Here is a 27034-nt window from a genome sequence, read left to right on the forward strand (position 1 = left end):
AAGTGTAAATAAGAAGAACTTCATCCTCCATCACCATGCTGGGACCTCACTGGGCCTGCCTCTCACCCTTCCCGCAGGAGAGGGGAGTCAATCTCTGCAGTCAACTGGGGGAAAATGGGGACAGTCTGGACTAAGGCTCCAGCTCCTTTTACTCACATTATAAGCCAAGCAGAAAGCGATTACTCCTTCTTACCTGAGCTCAGGAAATAAAGTTCTGGACTGTGAAATCCCCTAGACATAGCCAAAAAATGTCTGAATGAACTAATCAAAACACCAGATGATTTTTAAAAAGATTTTATTTATTCATGAGAGACACAGAGACATAGGCAGAGGGAGAAGCAGGCTCCCCACGGGGAGGCTGATGTGGGACTCAATCCCAGGGCCCCAGGATCATGACCTGAGCCAAAGGCAGATGCTCAACCATGGAGCCACCCAGGGGTCCCAAAGGGTGTTTTCATCATTAAACCACAAGACTGACTGTCAGCTTTAGTTGCTCTTTTGGCCAAATTTGCATTGGAAAACTTTAAAGACTGAGGTAATGGCTGACTCGCATCTGCAGCGTGCCACGGATAAGAGAAGTGAAGCATAATGGTTAGAGCACAAAGTCTGGACCCGAACAGCCTGGATGGCATTCACCCGTACTAGCTATGCAGTCTTGGACGTGCTTGGACATATTTTATGAAAACGAAGATGCTGGCACTCTCTTGGTCCTTCAGCAGTGTCAATGGAAGACTTTTCCATAATTTATCAGGACTGCTATCTGGCAGACAGCAATATGTAATCAATTATAAGCTACTGCAAAATTTGAAAAATGAAAAAAAGTGGGGTTTAAAATTCATGAACTATAAAGCATTATTTATTTTAAAAATTGAGATAGAATTCATATATCACAAAACTCTTTTAAAGCGTTCAATTCAGTGGTTTGTAGTATATTCACAAAGTTGTACAACCATCACCACTAATTTTAGAGCATTTTCATCACTCTAGAAAGAACCCCCATACCTGTTAGCAGCCTCTCCCCATTCCCCAACTCTTCACAGCCCCTAATCTATTTTCCCTATGTATATAGATTTGCCAATTCTGGACATTTCACATAAATGGAATCATACAGTAGACAAACTTCTGCATTTGGCTTCTTCCACTTAGCATAATATTTTCAAGATTCATCCATGTTGTACCATGTATCAGTACTCCATTCCTTTTTACAGCCAAACCAAATTCCTCTGTATGGATATGCCAATGTATATGGCATGAAATATAGATCCAAATTCACTCCTTTCCATGTGGATATTCAGTTTGCCCAGCATCATTTGTTGAAAGGATATTCTCCCTATTCCTCCTCCCCCCCACATTGAATTATCTTGGCACTCTTGTCAATTGACTGATGATGCATGGGTTTATTTCTGGGCTCTCAATTCTATCCCATTGTTCTACATGTTTATCCTATGCCAGTCAAGCAGTCTTAATTAGGGTAGCTTTCTAGTAAGTTTTGAAATCAGGAACTGTGAGGCCCCAACTTTGTTCTTCTTTTTCAGGTTGTTTTCCCTGCTCTGGGTTTCTTACATCTCCCTATGAATTTTAGGATCATATTGTCAATTTCTGCAAAAAAAGGTAGCTGAAATTTTGATGAGGATCACATTGAATTCATAGATAAATTTAGGAAGTATTGTCATCTTGACACTATCAAGTCTTCCAATCCATGAAACATTAGTTTAGTTTTGGTGTGCACTAATCTGACCTTTAATTAGTTTTATTGGATAAAGAGGCTGGATCAGACATCCTTAGTCTATCAGAAAAACTGAGTTAGCTGTCTAATGTTTCATTTTGAACTGTGATGATAAGGTACAGTGTTACTTTTGTCAAGGGAGGAGAAGAGAAAAGATGGAAAGACTTGCATACATTGGTTGAGCCTACCAATAATTAAAGATATATCTCATTTTGAGAAAGTTACATTTTGCATTACATGCTTTTCAAAGACATGTCCCTATTCAAGAGATCTTAATATAACACATAATGACCTAAACATCTCTGAATTTATCTTCTAGAAGAGAAAAATTGTGGAATGGTTTTTGTGATGTCAAGTGTCTCAGAAATCTTTTGAGTAACAGAAATAGATTTTAATTAATGAATAAAGCAAGTCTTCTTAAGAAAACTGAAGTCCATCCCATCCCCCCAAACTTTGGACTTTTTCCTGACAGGGCCAAAAAACCTGGGACAAACTGTACTAATTGCTTCTATGTTTTGTTACAGTGACAAACTTCAATTCTGATCCTTGTTCCTTAAATGACAAGCAACTTGATATCGCACTTTAACAATGACGTTACCACATGGAGTGTTTAAGTAAACAGCATATAACACTTGTGGCCGGCCGTGACATTAATAATTACTGGAATAGAGAGAAGATTGTTGTGTAGTAATGACCCCTGCAACAGATTCAGTTCCCTTGGCAGGATCGAAAGTTTGCCTGTGTTGGTGGTCATGGTGTTGCAGTCCATTACCTCACCGAGAACTGATGACTTCAGCTATGGTAACTAGCCATAATATTTAATGTAGCTGCCTTGAGCCACTTGAAAACTTCAAAAGAATTTTTTGTCTAAGGCATTTACATCAAGTGTTCCAGGGAAAGCCTAGTACCTCTCTGTACACATTTTAGGGAGCTGTGTTTACTTCCTTAAGTAGTTTCTCTGACTCCTCTCTACAAATGTTGGTGATATTTGCACACTAGAAGTGAATATTTGTCTTTCTGTCAGGCTACCTATCTACCTATTTATCCGTCTATATTTTGCCATGTTCTACAAAGTCTTCCTCCCTCCCTCCCTTCTCTCCTTCCTTCATGCCCTCCTTCTTTCTATTCTTTCATTGACTAATACCATGATATTTTAATAAATAACTATTAAGTGCCAAGGACTGTCCCTGGGACACTGGGAATAAGGAATAATCAAAGAAGCCAGAGCTTTACTTTAGGTACAGGGATCAGGGAAGTCTTCCCTGAGGAGGTGGCAAGTGAGCTGAATTCTGAATGATGAAAAAGAACCAACCGTGAGGGGAGGTATGGGAGCAGAACCTTATAGGTAGTAAGTACAAATAGTAAGTACAAATTATTTGAAGCAGCTTAAAAAAATACAGTCAATACAATGACCAAATACGAAAAGAGTAGAAATGAGGAAAAATGGAAGAAAAAGAACATGAAAAAGTCGTAATGCTGGTATGCAACAAGCCATACAGTTCAGCAAATTTATCAAAGTTGAGCTGTGACTTTGGTTCCCATCTTGCTGGAAACCCAGGTGAGAAGGGCAGTATGACCAATTTCATGATATGGTTTCTTCATAAGGAAAAGAAGTGTCAGTTTCTCAAGGGGAAAAAGATTTTTTTTTTTCTGGCACTCAGGATGGAAATGCAATTCTTATGTGGACTTTACTATAAGAGACAGAGTGATTGTATCAGTCACCAACTGTATGATAATTTGTTACAACAGCCATATAAAACTAGTATAATTAGATCCATTTTGGATGCAATAACAGATACTTAGCCACTTGAACTAGCTTAAGCAAAAGAGGGCACTGTATTACAAAGATTTGAAATATCCCATGGAATTCCAGGAATGCAGTTCATTTCAGGAAATACTAGGATCAGGAATAGAAAGCTGTCAGAAGCTTTCCATCTTTTTAGCTTTCTATCTTTTTCTTTTGATCTCTTTTCCCTTCTCTTTGTGGATCTTTTTCATACTTCCTGTTCTTTGCACATTTTTCCTGCAGCATGGTCTTTTGCATTTCTACAGACCATGTGGTGGGAAGCATGTCTATGGACAACTGATTTTCTATGTTTCCGTGTTAGTTACCTAGAGAAAAACTGAAATCTCACAGTCCTAATTCCAAATTCCTGGGAGAGAGAGAGATGATTGGCTCAGCTTGAGTCCGGTACCTACTTGGAGCAATTGACTGTAGCCTGGTGGCCTAGTTACCTTGTCTGAGGATCCAAGGGTAGTTTCCAGAAAAAGACATCTATTCTGCTGTTTTTAAAATACACTCATGTAGGGGGTCATGACACTGTTTAATGGGTTTAAACCAACATTAAAAAGAGATAAAAATATCAGGGTGCATAGTATGTGGTATGGATAATATTTTATAAAACTTGTTTCAGTTATTAAAGGTATAGGTACACGTGTATTGGGTGATAACATTAAACATATTTCTTTGGGTGGATTATGGTCTAAAAAGTTTGGGAAACCCTGGGATGGACAATCTGGTAGGATTCTGTTACAGAGATATAAAATAATGTATTTCTTTTTAACAGCATTTCTTAATAAAAGCAGATGGCATGAAGATATAGGATGACTTGGGGAAGGTGATTTTGCAAGGGTGAAGATAAAGTAGACTTTGTCTGGCTTAATTCAAAATAAACTATAGTTCAGTAGTCTCCAATCTGGCTTTGTATCGTACTCACTTGAAGACTTCTTAAAAATGATTTCATGCCATCTTTCGAATCAGAATTCCTGCAAGTATAACCTGTGAATCTGTATTTAAATACAAGATAAAGCAAAACAAACAGAATTCTCCAGATGTCTCTGATATGTAGGCAGGTTTTGGACTCACTAGCCCAGAGACTACATAGAGGAGGGGTCATTCAATTAGTTCTCCTTAACTGCAGTTTCTCTCAACTAGGCTTTTCACAGGCATTAAGAAGTAAACATTTCAAATTTATTTCTTGGTAAAGATCTGGAATATAAGATTTCATAGCTGAATAAAGACAAACCTGGGGATGCCTGGGTGGCTCAATGGTGGAGCATGCGCCTTTGGCTTAGAGTGTGATCTGGGGGTCCCTGGATGGAGTCTTTCATGGGGCTCCCCATAGGGAGCCTGCTTCTCCCTCTGCCTATGTCTCTGCCTCTCTCTCTGTATCTCTCATGAGTAAGTAAAATCTTGAAAAGCAATCTGTACACTTCATAATCCAAGAAGCAGATGGTAAAGTTTCTCTCGGATTGTTGGACGTTGCGGCACTACTCATACTTGGATGAGGGAGGGGCAAAGAAAAAATTCTTGCAGGCTATTCCAGACCCTTGTGAAACAGAACAAGACTCCAAAGTTCTACAGTTCAGGATATTGTGGGGATTATTCCCGCTCGGAAAATTTGCAAAACTGAAGTTACAGTTAGTTACCCACCCTGGCTGTTCTGGGTTTTCTTTTCTTCTTTTTTTATTGGAGTTCAATTTGCCAACATATAGCATAAAACCCAGTGCTCATCCTGCCAAGTGCCCCTCCCTCAGTGCCCATCACTCAGTCATCCCAACCCCCCACTCACCTCCCCTTCCACTACCCCTTGTCATTTCCCAGAGTTAGGAGTCTCTCATGTTTTGTCACCCTCACTGATATTTTCACTCATTTTTTCTCCTTTCGCTTTATTCCCTTTCCCTAATTTTTATATTCCCCAAATGAATGAGACCATATAATGTTTGTCCTTTTCCGACTGACTTATTTCACTCAGCATAATACCCTCCAGGTCCCTCCACGTTGAAGCAAAGGGTGGGTATTTGTCGTTTCTAATGGCTGAGTAATATTCCATGTATACATAGACCACATCTTCTTTATCCATTCATCTTTCGATGCACACCGAGGCTCCTTCCACAGTTTGGCTATTGTGGACATTGCTGCTAGAAACATCGGGGTGCAGGTGTCCCGGCGTTTCACTGCATCTGTATCTTTGGGGTAAATCCCTAGCAACCCTCTTGCGTTCTGAGTTTTCTGACGAACCCTACAGCATGAACCAGTTGCCAAAGGCAGCCCCACCTCTAAGCAATAAAATGAATGTTCCCGCTGTACCAAGTTACTGGCTAGTAATCAAATACATTTTAGAGGCTATCGGCCCGAAATAATCAGGCCAGCGTTAAGAGAGTTGCACTTCTGCACCGCTGCTCGAGAGCAGGACCCACGTGCACTGGAGCTACTCCTAAGCAGGTCCAGAAGGACATTAGCGACCAGAGGGAGCCCGCACTTGTAGCCCCTGCTGCGGGGGACGCTGCATTCTCAGGGCTCCACGGAGGCTGGCGCCTAAAACTCGTTTCTGGGGATTGCCGTCGGGTCAGTGAAGGGCGCTACTACCACCCGTCGCCCCCGACCCCGCGCAGCCTCGTCTCCGTCTCTCGGGGCCGCCGCCGCCGCCGCCGCCGCCGCCGGGCCTCCCCTCGGCCCTGGGACGGCACGGTTAGCGGGCTTTCATTTCGGGTGACGTGCGCCTGCTTCTCTGTCCTGGAGCCGGGATCCTCCGGCCGGTCCCAGAGAGGACTGCTCGTCCCGGCCAGCCCCGCCCCGCCCCGCCAGCCCCGCCCCGCCCCGCCAGCCCGCCCCTCCAGCCCCGCCCCGTCTCGCCAGCCCCGCCCCGTCCCGCCAGCCCCGCCCCGCCCCGCCAGCCCCGCCCCGCCCCGCCAGCCCGCCCCGCCAGCCCCGCCCCGCCAGCCCGCCCCTCCAGCCCCGCCCCGCCCCGCCAGCCCCGCCCCGCCCCGCCAGCCCGCCCCTCCAGCCCCGCCCCGCCAGCCCGCCCCTCCAGCCCCGCCCCGCCAGCCCGCCCCTCCAGCCCCGCCCCGTCCCGCCAGCCCCGCCCCGTCTCGCCAGCCCCGCCCCGTCCCGCCAGCCCCGCCCCGTCTCGCCAGCCCCGCCCCGTCCCGCCAGCCCCGCCCCGTCTCTCCAGCCCCGCCCCGTCTCTCCAGCCCCGCCCTGTCCCTCCAGCCCCGCCCCGTCCCGCCAGCCCCGCCCTGTCCCGCCAGCCCCGCCCCGTCTCGCCAGCCCCGCCCGCTCTCTCCAGCCCCGCCCTGTCCCTCCAGCCCCGCCCCGTCTCGCCAGCCCCGCCCTGTCCCGCCAGCCCCGCCCCGTCTCGCCAGCCCCGCCCGCTCTCTCCAGCCCCGCCCCGTCTCTCCAGCCCCGCCCCGTCTCGCCAGCCCCGCCCCGTCTCGCCAGCCCCGCCCTGTCCCGCCAGCCCCGCCCCGTCTCGCCAGCCCCGCCCTGTCCCTCCAGCCCCGCCCCGTCTCGCCAGCCCCGCCCGGCCCCGCCAGCCCCACCCCGTCCCTCCAGCCCCGCCCCGCCAGCCCCCCCGCCCCGCCACTCCCGCCCCGTCCCTCTAGCCCCGCCCCGTCCCTCCAGCCCCGCCCCGTCCTTCCAGCCCCGCCCCTCCAGCCCCGCCCCCCCCGCCCCGCGCAGCCCCGTCGTGGGGCGAAGGGGCTTCGCCGCAGCTGCTGCGCTGTGTCCCCGCGCGGCCCCCGTCCACCTCCCTGCGGCCGCCCCCGCTCCCCTCCCCTCTCCCTCCTCTCCCCTCTCCCCTCGCCCCTCCCCTCCCCCCACGGGCCGCCGAGTTTCTCCAGCGGCGGAATTCCGGGCTCGGCACCCGGGACACCCCCGCCCCAGCGCCAGGAGTGCGAGCCCGTCTGCCGCCCGCCGGCCCGCGGGGTGGGGGGTGACTGGCCCCCTGCGCCGCCGCGCCGCAGGGCCGGGCCGTTGCTGCGGCAACGCGCGGGCAAACGGGCCGCAGGGCCTCCCGCTGCGGGCGGGCCCGCCTCCCCTCCCCTCCCAGCGTCTCCCCCGGGCCCAGCCGTTGGGACCCCGTCCCCCCCCGCCCCCTCCCCAGGGTCCCAGTCGGCCCCGTTCAGCTCCACCTTCTCACCTCATTCATCTTGGGACCTGACCCTTTGTGGAAGTTTAAAGTGAACTTACTGTAGGGTAAGTGGGATTTGGGAAGAGGAGCACGTCCTTTAAAAGTTCTGAACTTGCGGGGTCCCCGCCCCCCGGCCCCCTAAGTCTCCTAGCGCCTGGCTCCTGGCAGGGCCTCCTTACGCGGTACCTCGCACAGCTCTCGATCTAGTCCCGGGCACACAGCGGGTGCAATCCGAGTTGCTGCTGTGGCCTCAGGGCAGCCCTGACCGCTCCTGGCAGGTGCCTCGAGCACTCCTCCTCCTTCCTCGTCCGGCCGTGCAGACTCCTTTCTCACAGAGTCCGAAGAGCGCTGAGAAGTCATGATGGATTTTAGGCTGGGGGCGGTGGGGGAGAAGAGGATGTAAAGCCCTGGAGAGTAAGGTGGAGAACCGTGAATGGGAAGCGCTGGAGAATTAGTCGTAAGGGGCATTTGCGTGCTACAAGTGCATTCATACTCCTGGTCCCACAGCACCAGCCAAGACAGATCTTTTTCCTTTGACCACCAAACAGCTCCAGTATCCAACTGGCCAATAGGGTGGATACAGAGCCTTGGAGGAGGGCTCTGTGAATGGAAAGAAACACTAACAGATTCTGAACCTAAACTGCCCCCCCCCCTGCTTTGTGCACCCCCCCCCCCCCCCCAGGCCGAAGGATTCAAGTTTCGGCGGGTGTGCAGCTCTTACCCACATTTCAGTTTCTTTTTTTTTTTTAAATTAATTAATTAATTTATTTATTTACGATAGTCACAGAGAGAGAGAGAGAGAGGCAGAGACACAGGCAGAGGGAGAAGCAGGCTCCATGCACCGGGAGCCCGATGTGGGATTCGATCCCGGGTCTCCAGGATCGCGCCCTGGGCCAAAGGCAGGCGCCAAACCGCTGCGCCACCCAGGGATCCCCACATTTCAGTTTCTAAGGCCCCGTAAATCTCTCTTGTTTCTAGCTCAAGGAATCACACCATCCTCCACCTAGTTTGCAAGCCAGAAATCTTGGACTCATCCTTCACACCTGCCACTCCCTCTCCTTCCATCTCTAAATCATCATCAAGGTCTGTTCATTTTATCTTCAATCTCAACTCCATCTACTTATTTCTGTCCCTGCCGCTGTCACCCTAGACCAAGGTACCGTTATCTCTTGTGGGGTCTCCTGTAGTACCCTCCTAACTGGTCCAAAGATATTCATCCTGTCCTGTTATTATTTTCCATCTGTTCTTTGCACTGCAGCCGAAGTCATCTTTTAAAAATTAAAATTTGATTATGATACCTCTCTTCTCCCCCATTTGCTCCCTACTTTAAATCCATCGTTAATTCTCATTGCTCTTCGGATAAAGATGCAACTGCTTAACGCGGCCTACAAATTGTGTGACTGTATACTTTAACATCCAGACCAAGATACTTTTGAGAATAAAAGTGCTGTTATTTATCCTGGGACTGTTCCTCGGCATTCTGGGGCAAATGGTTTGTTACTCTCCCAATAAGGCTCTGTGGTACCTTCCTCTTCTCCAGCCCCTGGTTCTCTGGGTTCCAATTACACTGGCTCTTTTTCAGTCTTTTGTCATCATTTTCCCTCCTACCGAGGGCCTTTGCATGTGCTCTTCTTCCTGCCAGGCATGCTCTTCCCTCTTTACAGTCTAGTTAACTCTTGCTCATCCCTCACATCATAGATCAAATGTTTATTCAGGAAAACTGCCTCTGACCAGAGGGACTGTACCCTGAGGGTACAGTCTCTTCTGACACCAGTTCTCTTTCCATGCACTTGTCACAATTGCAATTTTGTCTGTGTGACTGGTACATGGCATGTAGTTAATAAATACTTGAAGGTTGGAATGATCAACATTTCCCACGTCATTAGTTTCTGGAAATACCATGCAGTGGTTAAGAGCACCAACTGCAGAGCTAGACAGATGGATGCTTAGATTTGAATTTCAGCTCCCCCACATTTCCTTATCTGAAACCCGTAGGGCTAGTTGTCTTTTAAAGTTCAGAGTGTTTCTGATTATAGAAAGATAACATGGCATATATATACCGTATCCATTCTAAGTGGGATGTGGGGCAGCACCATGTAATCAAACACACTGATTTTCTTTAGTGAGATGATGTCACTCTAAGTGGAGTAAAGGCTATACATAGTTTTGCATTGGTTTAGGTCAGGTTTTGCCAACAAATGAGTTGCTCCAAATTGATGAGAACACTTTGGATTTTAGTATTTCAGATAAAGGCTTGTGAGTCTGTCCCAGTATAATCTGGAGTCAATCACTTAGTATCCCCGTGCCTCAGATTCCTTAGCTATAACCTGGAAAGAGTTAGAGCACCTACTGACCTCATAGGTTCAGGTTCCATTCATGCTGTTGTGAGGAGTAAATGTGTTAACACAAGTTGATCCTTGAACAATATGGGGTTTAGGGGCGGCAATCCCCCATGCAGTGAAAAATCCATGTATATCTTTTGACTCCCCTAAACTTAATAGCCTTTTATAGCCTTTTAATAGCCTGCAGTTGACCTGAAGCCTTACTGATAACATAAACAACACGTATTTTTTTTTTTTAACAACACGTATTTTGTATGCTAGATGTACTGTATTTTTATAATAAAGCAAGCTGGAGAAAAGAAAATGTTATTAATAAAATCATAAGGAGAGAAAATAAATTTATAGTACAATACTATACTTATTGGAAAAAATCCATGCATAGGTGGACCTGCACAGCTCAAACCAGTGTGTTCAAGGATCAACTGTACATGCTAACTGCTTAGAGCAGTGAATGGTCTTTAGTGCTATAGCAAGGTCAACTCTTATATCATTTTTATTGACTTCATTATAATCCACATTGTGCATGAACCATTATTTATTTATTTATGGCAATTTACTTATTGTTATATATATATATATTTCAGGTATAAAAATGAAGAGAAAGTCTAATTAAATCTTTTTTTTTTAAGATTTTATTTATTTGAGAGAGTCAGAGCACAAGCAGGGGGAGGGGCAGGGAGAGAGGGAGAAGCAGGCTCCCCACTGAGCAGGGAGCCCCGATGGATGGAGGGCTCTATCCTGCTCTAGGAGCAGGGCTCTATCTCAGGACCCTGGGATCAATACTTGAGCTGAAAGCAGATGCTTAACTGACCGAGCCTCCCAGGTGACCCATATTTAAATCTTTTGACTAGATTTTTTGATAACTAAAGATCGGTTCCTAACATGCAATTAGAGTCAAAGTGCAGAATCATTGTGACTGCTCTTGAAACATACAGTTGCCCTCAGAAAGAGTATACCAATTCACCATCCTGTCATCAGTTTTATGATTACCTGTGTTAGCTTTATTGTTTTTAAAAATCTTTGCTAATTTCACAGAAAATAAAAAGAGTACCTACTTATTTTAACTCACATCTTTCATTATTGATGTTTTCAAGCGTTAAAAAATCTTGTTGGTTATCAGCTATTTCCTTTCTGTGAATTATCTGCACAAACCCTATGATGGCTTTTATACTGGAATCTCAGGGTTTTTTTTTTAAATCAGTTGTTTGTGTAGTTTCTGCCTGCCTCGAGCCTGGGCAGGAATCAGTATGCTGGGCTTTGGTTGGAATTAGTTGGCTAGGTCTCCCCAGAGTCTGGGGCCAGTTGTTACTTGCCTGTGAACTACGGAGCAACGTGGAAAGCAGTGTTTCAGAGGCTCTGTCCTGGGGAAAATCTGAAACCAAGACCAGGTTGCCCGTATGTGTATCTGAACCTTTGGTCTAATAGGACTTAGAAGAAAGAGGGCAGGAGGTAGGAGGCAAATGACCAAGGCAGAAGAAAGAGGCAGAGTGATTTTGAAAGCTGGGAGGGAGAAGATGTAATCTTCTTTTTGTAGGGACCGTGCAATTTCTTGTGAGGCTGAGGGAAGGAACGCTGAGGGTACTGTCTTGGCCAGACATGGATTTGTGTGGATTCTTGATAGAGTAAGGATATTAACCCTTGCTTGTCATATGAGGACATCCCCTCCCCCACAATTGCCATTTTATTTAATTTATGATGGTTTTTGATTTCTAGAAATTTCAAAAAAAGTGTTGTCGACCTATTAATCTTTTCCTTTTTGATTCATTGCTTTTGTGCTTTGAAAGTCCTTTCCATGCAGAGACCAAATAACTCTCTGCATTTTCTTAAAAAATGCTAGTTTGTGATATCAGCGTATCAAGGAAGAGTCAATGCAAGTAAGTAAAATAGAGTTGAGTGTGTGATTTCCAACCAGTACCTACCTAGAAGATACTGATACAAAGGAAGATACTCATGTCATCTTCATGTCTCCTTGAAGAAGAGCTTACACAGCTCCAGGTGAGCTGAGGAAGACTTTTTCTGATGGGATCTGTCACACATTGTGAACTTAGAGAATCATATCCTAGATACTTTTAGAAGTGTTCTAGAAAGAAAGTGTGATCTCTGAAGATTCTTTCTACTTCTTTTGTCCTATATGTGATCCAATATTTCAAGCACTTATAGTTATTAGATGCTGAGAAATAATTTCCCTGTTTTTAAAAGAGGCTTCAAAAAAGGGAAAATGTCATGTAAAACTAATTGCTGACCTTCTTGGTGCTGGTAAATTAGTATGTTTTAAGATGTGTTTCAGAAAGAATTTTCCTTCCTGCTGAGCTTCAGTAGGCAAATAGGATTAGTGAGGCAAATTGTGGCTTGCTTGGATCTGTTTTAGGGTTCCAGAATATGAAGAGTGGACAACTTATTGTTACACCTTATTGATACATCTTTCCTTAATTTATTAATGAAAATAAACCAGAGAGTATGAGAAACTAATCACCTCACAAAAACTCCTGCAATTTTTCCCATCTGAAATTATTTCAGAGAAGTTTATTATTTCAGAAGAACTTTTATAACTAATCAGAATATCTTTTCTACTTACAGTGAACTGATTATCTTTCTTAATAGCCATTGATGTGTCAGACAGTGAACTGATTATCTTTCTTTTTTTAAAAAATTATTTATTTATGATAGTCACACACACACACACACACACACACAGAGAGAGAGAGAGAGAGAGAGAGAGAGAGGCAGAGACACAGGCAGAGGGAGAAGCAGGCTCCATGCACCGGGAGCCCGACATGGGATTCGATCCCGGGTCTCCAGGATCACGCCCTGGGCCAAAGGCAGGTGCCAACCGCTATGCCACCCAGGGATCCCCTGATTATCTTTCTTAATAGCCATTGATGTGTCAGTTTGAGTATCAGTGAGAATGTGGTATGACATGAGAAATAGAAAGCAAAAATAAGCAGCTTTGTATTGATGAAGATAAGTTAATTTAGAAATACTTTTACCATTTGCCTTACTTTCTGATCTAGACTATTTGGTAAACATTACTAACTCTTATAATAAAACGTTCACTCAACAGTATTTATTGGGTGTGTATGATGTTCCAGGCACAGTTCTGGAATATTGCACTATATTTTCACTTTTACATAGTGTGTGTACAAAGTTTGCTTGTGATTCAATATTCCTCAGATGAGCTGTGCTTATTTGGAAAAATTGGCCATTTGGACTCACACCTATTCGTTCAGGGAATCTAGGAAAAGCCTTATAGAAAATGTTCATCCCCTCTGTGAGGTGGTGATGCTGGTAATTGAAAGGGCTACTGTGTTCCATGGTCGATACCACAGTGGAATGGTCATCTGTGGCAACAGAGCTTGCCGGGAGAGAATCCGTTTACGGTTTACCAAAGGCAGTGCATCTGAGGCTCGGGTTCTTCTACCTGAATTCTTTCAAGTCTGTTTGCTGTTAGCAGATCTAACATCGAGGCTCTTCTATCTGCTCGAGGGAGCTCAGCTTGCAACCAGCTGAGATATTGGGAAGAAAGCAAATATTTATCCTTGGACGTTTTTCGCAGAAATCAAATTAATTTTTCCTCTCAGCCTTCTTTATGTTGGTGTTCAGTTTATGGCAATAAAATTCAATGTTTTTCATATTTGTTATTATGAAAATAAACACCAATGTGCAGCAGTGATTTTCAAGTTAACTTAATTGCTTCTCTGTTTTATCTCTTTGATGGTACATATGTTATAGTGTGTACACTTAGCTCATTTTTATAGTTGTGCCTTTTTTATTGAGATATAATTAACATACTATAAAATTCACCCCTTTGCAGTGTACAGTCAAGTGTTGTGTGTATCACTAGGGGTTGCAGCCATCACCACTATCTAATTCCAGACTGTTTCATCACCTAAAAAGAGAAATCCCACATCCACTAGTGGTCAGCCCCCATTCTTCCTCCCCCAGCACCTGGCAAACACTAATCTAATTTTTCCTCTCTAGTTTGCCTATTGCACAAATGGAATCATATGATATGAGGCCTTTTGCATTTGGCTTCTTTCACATAACACAGTGTTTTTCAGAATCATTTCTGTTGTAGTACAAGTCACTACTTCATTCCTTTATTTACTTGTTTATCTTTTTAGTGAGGGGTGGGGCAAGCAGGGGAGAGAGGCAGAGGGAGAGAGAGAATCCCAAGCAAGCCTCCATGTTCTGCGTAGAGCCTGATGTGGGGCTCAATCCCACAACCCTGAGAACATGACCCGAGCCAATATTAAGAGTCGAACACTTGACCTATTGAGCTACTCAGGCACCCCTTCATTCCCTTTTATATGACTGAGTACAATTCCATTGTATAGATGTACCACATTTTGTTTATACATTCATCTGTAGATGGCCATTTGGGTTGTTTCAGTTTTTGGCCATCATGAATAAAGCTGCTGTGAATATTTACATACGAGTTTTTGTGTGAACATGTTTTCATTTCTCTTGAGTATATATACCTGGAAGTAAAATTGCTCATCGTATAATGCCTCTGTTTAACTTTTTGAAGAGTGCCAAGGTGTTTTCCAAAGTAGTTGCACCATTTTGCATTCTTGCTGGCAGTGTTTAAGAGTTCTCATGTCTCCATATCATCACCAGTGCTTGTTTATTGTCTTTTTTTTTTTTCAAGATTTTTAAGTTTATTTGACAGAGCATGAGTAGGGGAGCAGCAAGCAGAGGGAGAGGGAGAAGCAGGCTCCCCGCTGAGCAGGGAGCCCCATGCAGGGCTCCATCCCAGACCTCTGGGATCATGACCTGAGCCGAAGGCAGTTGCTTAGCCAGCTGAGCCATAGGCACCCCAATTGTGTCTTTTTGATTATAGCCATCCAGTAGGTATGAAGAGGTACTTCATTATAGTTTTGATTTGTGTTTTCCTGATGACTAATGATGTTGAACATCTTTCCATGTGTTTGTTGCCATTTGTATATCTTCTTTGAAGAGATATCTATTTAAATCCTTTGCTTAAAAAAATAAAGAAATCCTTTGTTTATTTTTTGTTTGGATTGTCATTTTACTGTTGAGTTGTGTTTTTTACATATTCTGTATACTAGACCCTTATTAGATAGATGTTTTACAAATATGACTTATGTATATAGTCTTTTATATTCTTCGTAGTAGCCTTTGAGGAACAAAAGTTTTTAATTTTATCAAGTCTAGTATATCTGTTTTTTCTTTGGTTGCTTAGCTTTAGATGTCATATCTAAAAAACTAATGCCCAACTCAAGGTCACAAAGATTTACCTGTATGTTTTCTTTTAAGAGCTTTGTAGTTTTAGCTCTTACATTTAGGTCTTTGATTCATTTTGAGTTAATTTTTGTATATATGTGAGGTAGGTGTCCAAATCCATTCTTCTGTGTGTGGCTATCCAGTTGTCCCAGCACTGTTTGTTGTACATCCCACTTTTTTTTTGAGTCAACTTGTGAGTCATGTTTTGGGGAAACAAAATTTGGGTGATTTCTTGTCATCTCAATTAGGTGACACATTCTACACATCGGACATTTGAGGCAAAGGAACATCTGTATTGCTAGCAGGGAAGTAGGACTTGAGCCCCACATTTCTATGTAGGCTTATCATTTGGTGAGTTGATTTGCAGAAGATGTAATAAGCTTTAGGGCTTCTTCCCTCTCTAATCTACCTTCAAGCCTCTAAGTGGACCTATGTGGCTGCTTCTTTGCCATATTTTCCCCTGAATCATAACCTGATTCCTATTTGCCCTTCTGGGGAAAAGAGAAGAGTCAAGGAGAAGTTGCTTCCTCCCTTCTTTGGAAAGGCCCTACAGTTGTCCTTCCAGTCTCATGGGAGAAACAGAAAAGCCATGTGAACCTTTCTTCAAAGAAAGGAGGTGATCCTCAAGGGAAGACAGAGCTTGTCACCTCTTTGTGCCTCCTCTTGCAAGCTCCTCTCTCTGATTATGACCTAATTGAGCATTGGCTGATTTCAGAACTCCTTTTCCTTGAAACAGAATGATAAGGAAGATAGGTTTGTGTTCCTCCCAGAGATTCAAGTGGTACTGTGGAAAAAGCTTAGGCTTGGGGTCATGCTCACCTGAGTTCAAATTTTGGTTCTGCATCTCAAACTTGGGTTTCTTTATTTATAAAATGGGGTCTATAATCCCAATTTCTCAGGATGATTATGAAAAACAAATAGAATATCATGTGTAAAATACCTAACAAATTGGTAGCCCTCAAGTAAATACTAGTTTCCCTTCTCTCTTTTCCAAAATTTCTGGGAAATATCTGTATGAATACAGTTTTTTTAAAAAAAACTCCATAGAATCTTAGAGTTGGAAGGGGCCTTCATACTTGTGACTATAACACTTTGTTAAACCTGTCAGAGCTCTTTTCATGTTTATTGATTTGTTTACTTAGCATTGATTACTTGCTGTATTTCAGACATTATTGTCTATGTGTCTGTCATCAGTCAGTGGAGGAGAAATGACAGACATACATGACACAAGCCTGATGCATGGTTGTCACTTCATTCATCCTCACTTCTCTCATTTGATTCATTCACTTATGAAATGATGAGCCAGACACTATCGTAGATTCTTGGAATGCAAGATAGCTCATGGTCTCTTGTGGGGGGAAGTAAACCAAGAAATTACAATATCCTGTGGGAGGTACTCTCAGAGGCACATGGGTAGTTGCTATGGGAGTTGGAGGAGAGCGCTCCCCAGTATGCTTAGGGGGGTCAGGGAAGGATGAGCAAAAGGGGAAAGGAGTCTGAGGCAGGAGGATAGCAGACCCAAAGCCTCAGGGATAGGAAAGAGTATTCTTTAAGGAGGTTGATACCGAGGGAAATAATCAGAGAGACAATAACTAGATAGGATAGTAGTGCTCAGCTTACAAAGAGCCTGTTATACTGGGCTGAGATTTGAGTCCGTTTTGATGGAGAAAACAGAAGCACAATTTGTAATTAAGAATTAACATCTGTCTTAGCTTTATTCTTATTCTAAGCCTAGCTTTAAAAAAATCTTTTCTTTATCTTTTGTTTTTAGCATTTTCCCCAAGCATCTGCTATTTTAGGCTTTTGCCTTGGTGATTCTCTTCATATAAACATCTGGCCACTTTTTCAGTCATCCTGGGTTACTAGCTTACCTACTTTGGGGTTAGCTCATGGAGAGCTCCCTCTGTGTCTGTATACTTTCTCTGGAAGAGTCTATTTCCTGTTTGCCCCAGGACTCAGTCAGTAATGGGAAAGACCCATCACGTTGGCTGCGACCTGGTAGAGAGAGGGCTGTTGGAGGAGGGCCAGGTATGTGGGGAAGGCTCTTGAACCAGAGGTACTGTCAGCTGGCGTTTCTGATGTCGGCAGAGCTGTAGCCTCTCTCCTGTTCTTCTCCCATTGTCACTGATGGACTGCTCCAGGGCTGTGTCTCTTGGGCCTCTTTTGCTTTGCCTTGAGGGATTGAGGAGTGGCCCCAACGCTCAGGAATCTTAGCTTTGTTAGTGGCAGCCATCCTCCACACATCCAAACACCTATCCCCTCAAGACACAGTCTAAGCTGGCTTTTCCAACATGAGAGACCCTGTCTGAATTTCCAGAGATCACTTATGTAGGACTTTGTTCAGAGGTCTTCCCGACATTATAAATCATTGAAGAAACTGGCCTTGGAAAGATTGGTTAGGGGTGGGAAGGGAGAAGGGAGGGTATGCTAACTTTTCAAATCTCAGAAGGGTTGTTTAAGTATCGTGAACAAGGTGCCAGATTTTGGTCTAGAATTCTGGCACTACCTCTTACTAGCTTTGCTTTTTTAATCTAAATTCTTTTAAGCCTAAAATAATTCTACGATTTAATAAATGTAGCAGGCACTGCCTCTACTGATTAGATCTGGATTCTTGAGGCAGATTGAGTGGCAGCATTTTAGCATTTTGAGCTCAGCCACTAGTGAATTGAAGTTGTAATAGCTGTATTTATTATACCCAGAATTGAATGAGTTATTAATAAACCATTCCTTAGCCCCATATTATCTCTGTTTTACAGACTAATTTTTTTCAATAGGATTTCCTTAATTGTATCAAATGTTTCATTCCTAGAATGCTTAACACGTCTGATTGGTATAATCTCCAGGGAAACTAGACGGTCTTAATTACATCTAGTGTTTTGATTTCATTTGATTCTTTAGATGAGATTAAAAGTAATTTATTTTAAAGGCTATGACTACTCTCTGTGTACCTATGCTTATTGCAGATTTAGAAAGCTTTGGCCATATTACATTAGCATTGCCAGTATATCAGATAATTTAGGTTGTGGACTAGTATATAGGGTAGTTAACTTCTTTCAGAACAATAAGCTTGATGACACTATTTTTTTCACTACCCTTCTCCCACTTTTCTCATCACTGTCTTTGGATAATGTGGATTTATATTTTCTATTCATTTAGCCATTTCCCTAGTTTATGTCAAGACTTGCTCCCGAGGGAGTAGAGCGTTCTTGGGTTTGACTCTTTCTGAAACATCTATTTCCTAGTGAATAAATTTGGTAATAATTTGTAGAGTATGGCTTTTAGTTCTAGATGCCATGTTTCACCTAGAGGAAGGTGAGGGTCTGAGGTGGTTCATATCTTTACATGATATGAAGGGCAGCTGAGGATATTGGAAATATAGAAAAGATGGCTTGCCTCTAAGAAACATGATCAAAGGGACATGTGCTCTTTTTCTTCCTATCTAGAAGACTGAGACCTATTAAACAGGGACAAAACATATCTGTAGGAAAGAAAGACCAGGAATGATATGTAGGAATATTTATATGGAAACCATTTTGGCTCAATATGAGGAGAAGCATTCCATCATGGGTGTCCGATGAAATGAGCTTTTGGGGGAAAAGTAAAGCATGGGTTCTGTGGTGTTGGAAAACTTTTAACAGTGTCCATAATCAGCATACATCAGATTTTCCATGGAAAAGAAAATTTCATGTACCAGATTTCCTTTGGTGTTCTTTCTAATTCCTGGATTCTGTGGTTGCTTCCCTACTCCTGATACTATAATGTGGCTCCTTCATTCTAGGTTTTGCTTTACTGGTTTATGTGGTTGTGTTTATATTCCTGAACAACCACAGCACAGAAGGCTAGTGTGGTGGGTAAAAACTGCCTGATATGAAACCTTTCTGTAGATAATTCACAAAGTGAACACATACCATGTGCACATGTATACTTATACACATAAGCATGTATATGTATAATGGAGAGTTATTATACTTTCAGGGTTTTGTCTTCTGTTTCTGTTGTTATAAAATATCATGTGGCTTTAAATACTTCTGAGTGTCATAAGAATTTTTTTTATTTTGACATTGATTTTAAAGAATATAGCTCTGTTAAGTTTTCAAAATAGAAGCAACAAAGAGCCTTTGTGGGAGTAGGAATTAAAAACTGGTGATTTTATTGTGAGACCATTTGAGAAAGATCTATAAATAAAATAGTATAGACATTCAATTAGTGTGCTAGAAATGTAAGAATAGGAAGTGAGAACACTACAGTCATTTTGGAAAATTGTGTTTTTAGACTCACTTATTAATTGGATTGTTGAGTGCAGTATTAGTGGTTTCAAAGGGCACCACAATTCATTACAGTTCTGACCTGGGGTAATAAATATAAAGATAAAATGAAATCCATTTTCCTTAAGAACTACTGGTTTTATGAAATGATTAAATCTGATTTTAAAATAAAGCGTTAAGTGCAAACCACTAAGAGTTCAAAAAATACTTACGGGTCCCATGAAAGAAGATTTAGTGCATTTAGCTTTCAAACAGTTTGCTCATTGTAGATGAAATGCCCTTAAGTTGATGCAAGTTATCATGCCAATAAATTAATAAACTATGAGAAGATACATATTTTCTCTTTGGAATGGGCCCATTTGCTGGGGACAGATGGTTCTCTTTCAGACTACATTTTCTTCTGAAGTGGTAAGGCATTAGAGAAGTCTGCTTTCTGCAGGAACTTAAGCTCATTGTGGGTGCTATTAAAGCTTTGACTTGATATTGTGCAAAAGGAAGTCATAATGTCATAATACTGGGAGAATTTACCCACTCAGAAAGATTTACATTTTAAAAAAGATTTTATTTATTTGAGAGAGAGAGAGAGAGAGAGGGAGGGAGAGCATGAGTGAGAAGAGAGGCAGAAGGAGAAGCAGGCTCCCTGCTGCTTCCAACTCAGAACTTGATCCCAGGACCCTGAGATCATGACCTGACCTGAAGCAGACACTTAACCAACTGAACCACCCAGGAGCCCCAAAGACTTACATTTTATAGGACTTTTATAATTATTTTAATATTTATTAATGTATCTGAGAGAGAGTGCTTGAGCAGTGGGGAGGGGCAGAGGGAGAGGGACAGGCTGACTCATTGCTAAGCAGGGAGTCCAATGTGGGGCTCCATTCCAGGATGCCAAGATCATGATCTGAGCTGATCATCAGCTAAGGCTGGTGCTTAACTGACTGAGCCACCCAGGCTTCCTGGACTTTTAGAATTCTTTAATACTTTTTATTTAAAAAGCCTAAAGCATATTATTATGCACAAATACATCTCTCTCTTCCATGAACTCCTATGCAGCCCAGGCCATTGATATTAGAGAATATGAGGAATGTCCTTAAGTTCATTGGGGACCAAGGTAGAGCCTCTGCAGTCCTGGAGAATGAACAAATCCTCTGACTCTGCTAAATCCAAATCTTCCAGAGGGTAGCCTCTTCTTCTAACTTTAGCCTGAATATTGTGCAATATAGTGATATTTAATATCAAAATCATGATTTTTCAAATATTTGGATACATGATACAAATAGTGAACAAATGAATTTATCCTTTTATGTTTTGAACATTTTAGAGTCATGTTACTAAGGAATTTCATTGAAAATAAAGGGAATATAAAGGAAGGGAGAAGAAATGTTGGGAAATATCAGGAAGGGAGACAGAACATAAAGACTCCTAACTCGGGGAAACGAACTAGGGGTGGTGGAAGGGGGGAGGAGGGCGGGTGTTGGAGGGGAATGGGTGACGGGCACTGAGGTGGACACTTGACGGGATGAGCACTGGGTGTTTTTCTGTATGTTGGTAAATTGAACACCAATAAAAATTAATTAAAAAAAAAAGAATAATGAAAAAAAAAAAAAGAAAATATCCAACATTTTTTCTCCCCTTAATTGCAAAATATCCTCATGCGCCTTTCTCAAAATATTATTAGTAATATTGGCCATGATCAACCATTTTTGAAGTATTCAAATCACTGTGGCTTTTTAGACACCAAGCTGGGGCACGAGGCAGCTTTTTTCTTTTCCTCTTCCCTTGTTGGCCTGCCCCCTTTTTATTGCCTCCATACTTTTATACAGGATATATAAAGAACTCTCTACGGAGGTCCTTATTTCATAAACTTATTCGTAGCATGCCAATGGGGTGAGACTGAGTAGTCATTATTGCTGTTATTCCTAGTAATGACTTAAAAAGTATGCTGAATTATCTGAATGTTAATGCTCAGCAATTTCACCTCTTTCAGCATTCTTTTCCTTTTCTGTGGGACTTTACCACTCCAGGCACCCCTGGAGATGTGTCTTTGAATAGAGGGACATCTATATTAAGACTTAAGGATGAGTTGGGGCACCTGGGTGGCTCAGTCGGTTAAATCTCTGCTTTTGGCTCAGGTCATGATCCTGGAGTCCCAGGATTGAGTCCCACATCTAGTTCCCTGTTCAGTGGGGGAATCTCCTTCTCTCTCTGCCCCTCCCCTGCTCGTGCTCTCTCTCTCTCAAATAAATAAATAAAATCCTTAAAAAAAAAAAAAAAGACTTAGGAATGAGTAGAAACCATCCCGGTAACAGGTACAGTAATAGCGATATTTCAAGCGGAGGAAATAACATGTGGAGTCTGGGTGGACCTGAAAGATATAGGGAGCCTAAAGTACAAGGCGGAGGGAATGGATAAGAATGAGGCTAGAGACCATATCATACATATCATGTTGGGTTTGGTGAGCCATATTAAAGAATTGACTTTAATTCAAGGTAAGAGGGAGTGATGGATGGGCTTTGAGTAGGGAGGGGGATGGTGTAACTAGATACATGTTTTAGAAAAATAATTTGGTTGCCATTTGGTGAATATACTGGAGAGAGCTCAAGATGAAGAGACTGGTTAAGTGGAGGCTGGGATAGTAATTCAAGTACAAGATATTGGAGTGGCAGAGGTGAAATAGCCACAGGCATTATAACATGACTAAAACTTAAGTGAGATGAAGGCTCAGCTTAACTGGACATTGGACTATGCTTTGATTTCCTGTCTTGGTGAAGAAGTTCTGGATTTTTAAATGTATTTTTTAATTTTAAGTTTTTATTTAAATCCCAGTTAACATACAATGTACTATTAGTTTCAGGTGTACAGTATAGTGATTTAACACTTCCCTACATCACTTGGTTCTCATCACAAGTACACTCCTTAATCCTTATCACCTGTTTCAACCCCCACCCCCACCCCATTCTAGTAACCATCAGTTTGTCCTGTATAGTTGTCTGTTTCTTACCTTGCCTCTCTTTCTCTTATTTTTTCCCTCTGCTTGTTTGGAAAAACTTCTGGATTTTAAACTGTTTTAGAACAAATCTCTTACACCGTTTAAAAAATCATGTTACTGTTAAAATAGTAGCACATATTATAAAGTGAATCACATTATTTTAAGCACTTTACATTACTATTAATTGATTTCCACTTTACAGCAATCCTATGAGATAGCTACTAGTTTTATCTCAATTGGACAGATGATAAAACTGAGGTTTTATGTAGGTTATGTAATATGCCCAAGGTCAGATAGCTAGTAAGTGTCTAAGCTGGGATTTATTTATTTTTTTAAAAGTTTTATTTATTTATGATAGTCACACAGAGAGAGAGAGAGAGAGGCAGACATAGACAGAGGGAGAAGCAGGCTCCATGCACTGGGAGCCCGACGTGGGATTCGATCCCGGGTCTCCAGGATCGCGCCCTGGGCCAAAGGCAGGTGCCAAACCGTTGTGCCACCCAGGGATCCCTAAGCTGGGATTTAAACCATGCCAGTTTGGGGCCAGGGTCAGTACTCTTAATCACTGTTCCCTGTTCCTGAGAGTTTGGAGTATCAGACATGAGACCTCTTCTCCAACTCTGTTATTCTATATCCATCCTGAAGAGAAGCAGATTAATTCCAAAAACAGTTAGAGGTAGAAGCAGGATTTATGAATTTAGAGAGAGGGAGGAGAGTAGATTGACTCTTAGATTTGTGGTTTGGCCTCTTGGGTGACCATAGGACCATTCAGGGAAACAGGAATCTGCAGAGGTCGAAGAGCAAGTCCAGGAAAGGGTTGAGTGTGAAGGAGGAGCAAGGGGAGGTAATTATTGCTGCTATAAACATGTTGGACTTGAGGAGCTGGTGGCCATCCTTGTAGATATGCTGAGGGGGCAGTTGTATGGATCTGGTTGTTTGCTATCACAGTAACTAGAATTGAGAGAGAGAGAGAGAGAGAGAGAGAGAGAGAGAGAGAGAGAGAGACACCTGTGAGTCCCAGATCCAGGACAGTTTCTGTGAACCAAGTCTTGATTTAAATAGGTAGGAGCCTTCTAGGTGAGGGAAGTACAGTATACTTGATGACTTCCTGGTAAGAATGTGGGTGAAATGAGAAGATCTGAATTCTAGGCTTTTTTTTTCTTGTAAAGCATTTAATCTTTGGCAAGTAACTGCTCTTCATTGGCTTTCATTTCATTTATTTATTTTATTATTTTAAAATCTTTAAATTCTTTTAAAAATATTTTATTTATTTATTCATGAGAGACACACAGAGGCAGAGGGAGAAGCAGGCTCCCTGCGGAGAGCCCGATGTGGGTTTTTTATCCTAGGACTCCAAGATCACGACCTGAACCAAAGGCAGACGCTTAATAACTGAGTCACCCAGGTGCCCCTAAAATATTTAAATTCATAGGTGCCCTTCAATTGAAAATGTTCATCTACAAAAGAATAAAAATATCTGCTTTGCTTGCCTCAGAGTTGTTGAAAATTAGAATGTCCTTAAATGGACCTTCTGTCTCTGAGGCTCTTATTCCAGGAATTGAATTCAAGTGTTTAAACATTCTTTTTAAATGATAAAGTAAGAGTACAAATATGAATTAGTGGTGCTTGGTATTTTGTAGAGATTATGTACATGAGTCTATAGATAGTGGCAAATGTGCAATGGCTCTTGATTGTCTTGCTTGTGAAATTCAAACTCGTTAGCTGATTCCTTGGGGTCTGGGCCTATCTCTGGTGGCTATAAAAAGAACAGAGATGATTGAATGTCATATCTTTTTTGAAAGAAGAACTAGCAAAATTTGCCCACTGAAAATAGGAAAGAGAAAAAGAGATTGGTGATGGCTGTAACTTTGTGGTTTCCAAGTCCACAGTACCATTTGAAAGAGAACATTATATAATAATAATTTCCAGGAACTATGCTAAGTGATTTATATACTTGATTTGACTTAATTATCACAGTTAACTATCATTACTCCATTTTATAGATGAGCAGACTGGGATGTAGAGAATTTGCCTAAGGTCACACACTGGTAAATGGCAGAACTGGGATGCAGGCCCAGGTCTTCAATCCACAGGGCCTCTGCATGTAACTGTCACATTATATATTCTTTTGGTTTAAAGTTTAATTATTTTTTGACTAGATTATACTTATACATGGTATAATTTAAAAACAGAAGGGCATACAGTGAAAAAGTCTTCCTTTTGTCCCTGTCCTCTTGGTTCTCACTTCCCTAAAATGAGAGTCCTTTCAGAGATGTTCTGTATGTATGTGTGTGTAATTGGAAATTAAAATACACACATATAATAACTGTGCAGCATATTATACACAAATAGAATTTCACCTATTTTACACAAATAGTATACTATAGGCCTGCACCTTGATTTTTTTTTTCTTTTTGCCTAATGATATCTAGGAGATTATTTCGGTTAAAAAAAGTCTCTTCATCTTTAAAGTTGCTGTATAATATTCTACTGTACACCACCAGTCCCCTACTGAAGAGCATTCGAAAGTTTGCCAATATTTTGCTATTAAAAATAATGTCTAATAAATTAATTTGAGTTATTTTGTGCATGTGTGAATCCACTGTATATGCTAAACAAGAACCTAGGGGGTTGCTCTGAGTATGGTGAAATTCACTATAGGAAGCGTTCTATTTTATTTAGTAGGTGTTTTTTATTCCAAGCATACAGGTGTGTGATAATCAACAAATATGTAAGTGCTTTTCTGTCAGCAGGACTCCACAACAAGCACTGTAATCATATATATGTAAGGGCTTGTAGACTTCAAAAATGAGAAAAAAGAAGGTTATGGCATAGTTGACTGACTCAGAGTGAGTGATGCCTGCATATGAGCAGACATTTACTCAACAGAGTGAAAATTTCATTCCTAAAGAAAAATGACTCATTACTGCATGGAAGAACTTCCCTGGAGATGCCCGGATGCATTTGGCCCTGGGTAGGATCATAGTACGATTCTTGTTTAAGAAAGTTGCCATATAAAAATGGCTGTAATGGCTCTGTTGCCATTGAGTAAATCCAGAAAATGGGCAAAAGGGAATTTTTAAGATGTATATGTAAAGTGAAGAAAACCGAAGTAAGTTTGTACCTAAAGAACTGCAGAGCTCTGGGTGGAGTGGAGTGCAAGTGCTTTACACACTTACATCTTCATAGCGTGGGCCTTAGTAAAATACACAACCATGGAGGTCCACCGTAATACAATTACATAGTACTTCGTGTTTTTCTGCATCATTGAGTGGACGATTAATATTTTCAGGAGTGGTTTAGATTTTCTAAAGTGTACCTGAAGCATATAGAAAAACAATATATTTATGTGTCTGGATCAACAAATTTAAGGAGAGTGAAATGGCAGACTCAAGGAACATTTAACATTATTCTGCAGATATAGCACATTACATAACTAGCGAATAATAAATGAAGTTTGCGAAAAGCCACATGAGCTTTTGAAATTGGAGTCACGGTGGTTTTATTTGCTGTCCTAGGGACACCCGGGTGGCTCGGTGGTTTAGCCCTGCCTTCAGCCCAGGGCGTGACCCTGGGGTCCTGGGATTGAGTCCCACAGTCGGGCTCCCTGCTTGGAGCCTGCTTCTCCCTCTGCCTGTGTCTCTGCCTCTCTCTCTGTGTCTCTCATGAATAAATAAATAAGATCTTAAAAAAAAAGAGATTTGTTGTCCTAATATCCTAATTTATTAATTATGCATTCTTAGAATATCTTTGTTGGTTTTTCTTTCTATTTTCTGTTTCATAGTTATTAGCTCTAGAATCTATAGTTAATGGGCAATAATGAAATGCAGACTAAAGTCACTTTAATTCCCAAAAATGTGAAATCTCTTACCCAGAAATATAGCTTCTTAGTTTATTGGTATAGTATTTGGAACATAATCATTACATGTCAAAGGGTGATACTGCTCTATATTGGTTGTTGTGTCATGTTAGCTACTAAGTACCACTCTGTACTCTGTACTGGGTATGTTTTGGGACTCCTGTCCTGCATTTTCTCCTGAATAAATCTGTTCTGGCACAGCTCCTCCCATGGCCAGTTTGAGGCTTTCCCTCCAAGTCTGATTACACCAAATTTGGCTAATTGATAGGTGGGCTTTTCATCAATTTGTCACTCATGTTGCGTGACTTGTTCTCATGTGTAACACTTGGCTGTCAGTGTCTAGAAACTCCTGTTTCCCACAGGTTTTCACAGTTTGCTGATAGACTCTGGGGTTACATCTGCACCTTTCTTTAGCATTAAATCTAGATCAGCTGGGCCCAGAGTGGCTACATCCTTTTTTTGGTCCTACCTTGTTTGTTTGCATCTTCACTTCCAACTTTGTTCTGTGCGTTCTCTCTGCTGGAGAAGAAAGAAACAAAATCAACACGTTTTTAGGATGGAATCCTGCATGTAGCTCATTACTAGTTCATTCGTTCACGGGTTGTGATAGTTTATGGAATGTTTATGTTTATATTTAGTTTGATATCTCAAATTAATCCATTTATGAAAGCACCATTAAACCAACTACTCTCACAAA

At 42.3% G+C, this 27034-nt stretch overlaps 1 protein-coding gene across 8 annotated transcripts in view; it reads left to right on the forward strand.

Annotated features, from left to right (window-relative positions):
• Positions 1 to 7301: 7301 nt before the first annotated feature.
• The window catches only part of STK33 (serine/threonine kinase 33), a 145681-nt gene continuing 125948 nt past the window's right edge, over positions 7302 to 27034 (forward strand). For 3 of the 8 annotated variants that reach the window (XM_026008308.2, XM_026008309.2, XM_026008310.2), the window contains exon 1: positions 7307 to 7703. The gene's annotated coding sequence lies outside the window, so the exon portion shown is untranslated. Of the gene's footprint in view, positions 7704 to 8616; positions 8722 to 11297; positions 11376 to 27034 lie in introns of those variants that run through there. The other 5 variants (XM_072725720.1, XM_072725723.1, XM_072725722.1 and 2 more) reach the window with 5 other exon arrangements.

This window comes from Vulpes vulpes, chromosome 11 (genome assembly GCF_048418805.1).
Source record: "Vulpes vulpes isolate BD-2025 chromosome 11, VulVul3, whole genome shotgun sequence".
Classification (NCBI taxonomy): Eukaryota; Metazoa; Chordata; class Mammalia; order Carnivora; family Canidae; genus Vulpes; species Vulpes vulpes.